The following is a 6,806-nucleotide window of genomic DNA, read 5'->3' as shown; positions in this document are numbered from 1 at the left end:
ACTTATAAAAACTCATTTAGGATTTGATTGCATTATTTTTAATGAAAAATCCAATTATTCATAAGATTTTATCTATTAAAGTTATTTATAATCTAGGACTAAATACTGCTAATTAAGTAAGGAGTAATTTTGTTAGATTATCGTGTTGCTTCTAACAGATAGAACTATATTTTAGTAAATTTATAAATTATAATAAAGTAGAATATAATCAAATCAAATAATTAAAATGTTATCAAACAATAACAAAAAATACAATTTAAACAAACATCGTATCTATCATTCAGTACAGTACAATAGAGTACATTATAATACAATAAATTATGAAACAATGGATAATAATGATCCAAATAAAGTGTAAGAATGACAATAATATTGAGTATTTGTTTTTTAGTTTTACATAGATTTAGAAAATTAAAATACATGATCTAATTTTACTTTCTTTTAATATTTAGTCACGTAACTAATACTTACTAAACTTATTTTAGCATGATTTAGTACTTTAAATTATGATCAATTTCATTATGACTTATTTATTTGCAATATTTGTTTAAGCGATTTTATTATTATTATTTTGTTGGATATTCTAGTGTCATTAATCATATCATATTTTTTGTTATTTTCTTGAGAAATTACTTAGATAGTTGCATTTTGGTAGGAATAAATAAAGACTTGAAGTACAAGTAAATTATACGTTTGTATGAATACTTTATCGAAAAAATCCGAAAATCCAAAAAAATTCAAAAACCCTGAAGAAATTCGAAAAAACTCGAAGTTGAAAAACTCGAGTTTTATTGGTTTGATTTGATTTATAAGTTCCAAAATCCGAGACAAATGGTTTGATTTGATATTTGAAAATCCTAACCAACCCGATCATGTACACCCCTATTTTCGACCATTCTGTTTTTTTAGAATTTTTTTAGTCTCTTTTTTATATGATTAGAGGCTAAAAAACTTGCTTTCTTATGTGATGTTAAAGTTGGACTTATATTCTCCACAACAGAAATTCCATAGATTGTTAGTCCAACTTTTACATGACATAATATCACAAACACACAGCTACCCCCCAAAAAAAATAAAATAAGAAACGCTCTTAAACACACAGCTACCCCCCCCCCAAAAAATACAAAAATAATTATGTTTTCTCTATTTATAATTTGTATTTATTTGTTAAGAAGACGATAAACATTTCATTTATGATACATAAATGGAGTAGCTATTATCATATCTTAAACCATAATTAAAGATAAATAATAATAAATTCCTCCTAATTAATATTTTATTAAGAGATGTGTAAAAGAAGAATACGATAAATAATTTAAGGCGGAAAAGTATTTATTTCTACCATACAAACTATGAGATTTGACAAACCACTTCTTCTCTTCTATGGCATGCCATGCCATAGTAAATCTCTATTTTTTATAATTATTTATTTGACTTATAAAAACTCATTTAGTATTGATTGCATTTTTCTAATGAAATAAGAATGTAATCCAATTATTCGTAAGACTTTATCTCTTCAAGTTATATATAATCTACAGTTAAGTATTGCCTAATTAAGTAAGGAATAATTTTGTTATATACTACCGTGTTACTTCAACGGTTGAAGTATGGTGTGCAACTTTTTTTATATTAAAAAAATTATAGTTAAAAAAGAATAATAATTAAAATCTAAACATATGAAAACATTTTTTAACTGTGTATAAGGCATGAGTCGAGTTAAATAGTTTGACAAATTTATTGTTGAAAAAAAATCAAAATTTTAATGAGATATGACATAATAATCAGAAAAAAAGGAGAATTTTATACGTTCAGCAATCCATGCTATATAATATATTGTGAAGAAAAATGTCCTACTATATGACACCATAATTTAAAGATATTTCATCAACTAAGAAAATTTTCATATAATTGCCTACTTATAAATATTTTTTGTGAAAAATATTCTTTCATATTAAACATACCTAAACATCTTGAAAACTAATTATAATAGTTTCATTAAAAAAAAATTGATTCATAAATGACATATATGATAACAATCTCTATATATAAGGTAGATTATTTATACAAAGATATTTTACATTGACCAACTTTTCATAAATGAAAGGTCTTGTTTGACTCATTAACCAACTTTCCATAAATAAAAGATTTTTCTTGACTCTCACTCTTCAATAATAAAAAACATTTTAAACATACACAAGAAAAAACTTCTCTTTTTACAAAATATCGTTAAAGCTTCAAATATTTAAACTTTGCTATCTTATTTTCTTATGTGATGCTGAAGTTGGAATCATTATATTCTCGACAACGAAAACTCTATGAATTTATTAACAACATTATTAATTATTAATTTCCGACAAGTAATCTGTTGCAGGTAAATTCATAGAAATTTTGTAATGTTGGAGTAAAAAAAAGGAAAAATTATATATGATAGCAAACTAATAACCTAAATAAATGGAGTAGCTAGGGTTTAATTTAATTGTGCTCCATAACAAACGTTTGCAAAAAATTGTCAGGCGCATCTCTCCCAAATATCTCGCTCGCCACTCTCCTCCAATCTCTCGCTCGCTTTCTCACTTTTTATACAAACACAAGTGTATAAAAATTATTTTTTAATTGTATAAAGCAGAGAAAATTATATAAATACATATATTTTTGTTCCCCTCTCTCCCCTCTTTCAGATCTCGCTCGCCACTCTCCCAAATCTCGCTCGCCACCCTCGCCTTTCTCACTTAAACAAATAGAAGCGAAATGTATAAATTGCGTTTCTGTTTGTATAAAGCATGAGAAAATTGTATATACACATGCAAGTACATATATTTTCGTCCTATACACTTATAATTATACAATAAAAGTACTCCCATGCCCAGTTTCTTTTGTCTTTCTCGCTTTCTCGTTTTATACAATTTTCAAATTGTATCTAATTTCTCTCTTTCTCGTTTTATACAATTTGATTCAATTGTATATTCCTTGTCAAGTCTCTTTTGTCTTTCTCTCTTTCTCATTTTATACAAATTCAAATTGTATATAATCATTTTATACACTTATAATAATACAATTCGTTTTATACACTTCGTTTTTATACAGTTCTCTGCCCAAGTGTCTTTCTCTTGGTTGTTTTATACACTTCGTTTTATACAATTTGCTTCAACTGTATATGTATAGCGAATTATACAGTTTCTATGTTTGCTATGGAGCGCAATTATGCAAATTTTGCTATAGCATACAAATATAAATTTTTTATTTGCTATATGTGAAAGTTGCCCTAAAAAAATTAGACCAACTTCAACGTCACATAAAATAGCAATTTTTTAGCTTTTTGAATGAGTCCATTTCTTCTCTTTGACCAAAAAAATAATAAGAAGAAGAAGAAGAAACACTCTTAAACACACATATACACCCAAAAAAAATTCCCTTTTTGGACAAGGAAAAAAGGAGCAAATATATCCTATTGGGTTTAGTAAAGTGTGAATGAGAAAAGAAAATAGAAAGTATGAAAAGTGAGGAAACTAATTTGGAGGGAAAATGAAAATCATTTGCAAATTGCAAATGAAAGTTATTTCTCCCATATCGGCAAAAGAAAAGGAAATTATTGTCGTTATATAAGGAAATACTTCCTTTACTTCTTAAAGAGCTAAGAAGAAGTTGTCCCCTTGCGCCATCATGGTTGCTCGGCCTTGGCTTTGGCAATTGATAAATTTTTTGAACAAGATTTATTTAATCAATTTTTGTTGATAAAATAAATCCTGTTAATATTATCTCTTATATATTAATTCAGAACGTTAGTTAATTAGTTAATTAACAGAATTAATTCGCGTGTAACAGTAACATTCCGAAAAATTGTTACTCTTTTCAAAAAGTTGTTACTTTTTGAAAAGACGTTATTTTCCTAACAGACACATTTTACAAAAAATTGTTATTTTTTTCAAAAGACACAACTTTCTGGATAAAAAGGGTCTCAACAGACACGTTTCTTGCTGAAAATGGCTATAAAAGGAAGTCATTTTTCATTTTTTCAAACACTGAAAATTTTCCTTCTCTGCATATATTCTTTTCCCTCAAAATAAAAGTGTCGATCGACTGAGTCTGTGTAACTTGTTGTTGTTCTTAAGTTCGCTGAAGTTAAAGAAGTTTGAGGTACCGTTATTTCTTTAACAAGATTAATCCGTTTTATCTTGGGAGAAATTAATCAATAACCTCAGATACAGTGAGAGAATCAAATTTCTTAAGGAGACACAATAATTTCTGTGGACTCGGATTATTTTGTATGCTATCTATTTCATCTTATTTCTGTTTCTGTTATTCTGCTAACCTTATAAATACAGATTAATAACATATCCTTCTACTTTGTGTTAAAGTAGATATATCCTCGTTTAAAAGTAATGCATATATATATAGCTCATCGTCTAGCAAATGATGTATGTTTTACTCTTTCTATTAATAGGAATATATTTACTAAATTTAAAATATAAAAGCTTATATCTAACAAAACTAAGTGACAATCAAAATGTTTAGCATTTTAATTTTAAGAATACATCCCTTACTTTCTTTACCCAATTGTCTTGGTGATGGTGGGTCGTCTCAATTACAAGGTCATTAAAGCAATTATTTGAGATTTTTCAGATTTTTTAGGGCTCCCATTATATATAAAAATTTGAAAATATTTTTTCAGGATAGGAAACATGATCGTAACCTTTACTTATTTAAAGTGGATATTGTTATAATAATTGAGAAATAAAATAGTAATTGGTTAATTATAGCATTCTTTTCTATGTAGCTACTTACTTTGTTGACTTATTTATATCTTTGCGATTATCATGAACCCACAATATTATTTATATATTTACCTTTTATTCGATCCTTTTTCTATTTTTATTCTCTTATTATTGAATATTCTAAAGTCTACCAAATCATCTTCTTTACTTTATTTAATATGAAAGTCGTTGTAATAATTGAGAAATAGAATAGTGTTTAGTTAGTTGTAGCATCCTTTCTTATGTAGCTGCCTGTTTTGTTATTTATATAATGGTGATTATAATGAATCCACATTACTACAGACTTTATTATTCCAACTTTATATTATATTTTTTAATTGAAATGTTTCATTGTTTTCGTTTTTACTTCATAAGTCTGCATACATACTATCTTCTCGATACTCTAGTTGTAAGATTATATTGAATATGCTATAGTTATTTAATGTCTGCGTATATCTTACCTTCTCGAGACTTCACTTGTAAGGCTATATTGAATATGCTATAGTTATTTAATTTATATATGACAACTAAACAAGATAAGACCTATTTATGAAATTTTACTTTATGCCTCCAAACTTGTTGAGACGATCCAGGTCACCATGCATGCTTTAGAGTATAAATACTCTGCAATTAAGATTCTTTGATATTTTGCAATAGGTGAGCAGTTATTATAATACCATATAAAATTAAGATTCTTCGATTTTTTTGCTAATATAATGTTTAATTAGTGTTAGACTTGAATTTGATGTTTCTTTTGCCAATGCTGTAAGAAAAACCCTAATAGTAGTTGTCGCCCGTTAGGATTATGCCCTGATTTATGAACGAAAGTCAAAGTATTATTATAATTATTTTTATTTTTATCGGAAGAAAAATAATGTTGTCTTTCATGTTTGGTTATTCTTTCTTGGGAGGAAAAATTTGGAACTCTAAAAATTGAAACTCTTTTCTTGTACCAACACAAAAGCATCCACATAGTGATCGTTTAAGAGTTTTGTTTAGGAAAAGATTTTCTCCAACCCGTTCCAATATTTTCTTTTATATTAATTTTTTTTACGTAGGTCAATTGGTCAAAAACCTAATTAATAATATGTTTTTCTCTTTCATCTGTTTTACCACCTCTATAATTTGCAATTGTAAATTTCCGCATGATGCCTTTAATCTTTCGATCCCAACATCTCCTACTCCACTGAGTTATGATTCTAAAAAGATTAAGCTTGATACATTCTATCAAGAGAAATATAATTATACATAGTCGGATATTAAAAAGAAATGATTATATATTGATCAAAGTTTAAAGACAATATCAAACAATCAGAGGTATATTCCAGTTAAATCTTACTTAATTTTTTGTTGATAAGAATGAAAGGAGACCTTACATTACGTAGTAATCATGTAGTAAGTTGGTCCAGTTTATAAGGTAAGCAATTGAAACGTCAATTGTCATGTGAACCCACAAATAAGCCACATCTTTTATAAGCCTTTTTTTCATGAACTTATATGTTAGATCGTTTTTATCCATTTATACTTTACATATTAATTATTTTTAAGAATTAATAAAAGAATTTCAACCCAAATATATGCACATATACCTTCATGAAAATATTCAAATTACCTAGACACCATATGCTTATATTGTGAATTAGGAGTGAAAATTTAAGAAAAATGCAAAAGTATTATTGACAAAGGTGGACAGTTGAGATAAACCAACAACAGTAACAATAAGATATTCTACTAAAGATTAGAAGAGCTATTTTCAATAGACCCTCGACTCAAATCAAGCAAACCAAAATCCATTAGAAAAGGAGACGAAATCACGAAGAACCATATAGACGAGGGAAAGAACATTAGCAACAATCAATAGTACGATAACCGAAGCAAAAGAAAAAAGAATAAACCACAGACTTCATTTCAATAATGTGAAACAAGCTAATAGCATTGAAGCAGTATGTACTGTCTATGCAAAAACTAGTACAACAATCGAATAAACCTCTTAATTACAGATGAAAATTTCAATAAAACTAATTTACTGCAAAGAATACCAGCATAAAAAAATAA

The sequence above is a fragment of the Solanum pennellii genome, chromosome 4 (assembly GCF_001406875.1).
Source record: "Solanum pennellii chromosome 4, SPENNV200".
In the NCBI taxonomy this organism is placed as follows: domain Eukaryota; kingdom Viridiplantae; phylum Streptophyta; class Magnoliopsida; order Solanales; family Solanaceae; genus Solanum; species Solanum pennellii.
This window is presented reverse-complemented; position numbering follows the sequence as displayed.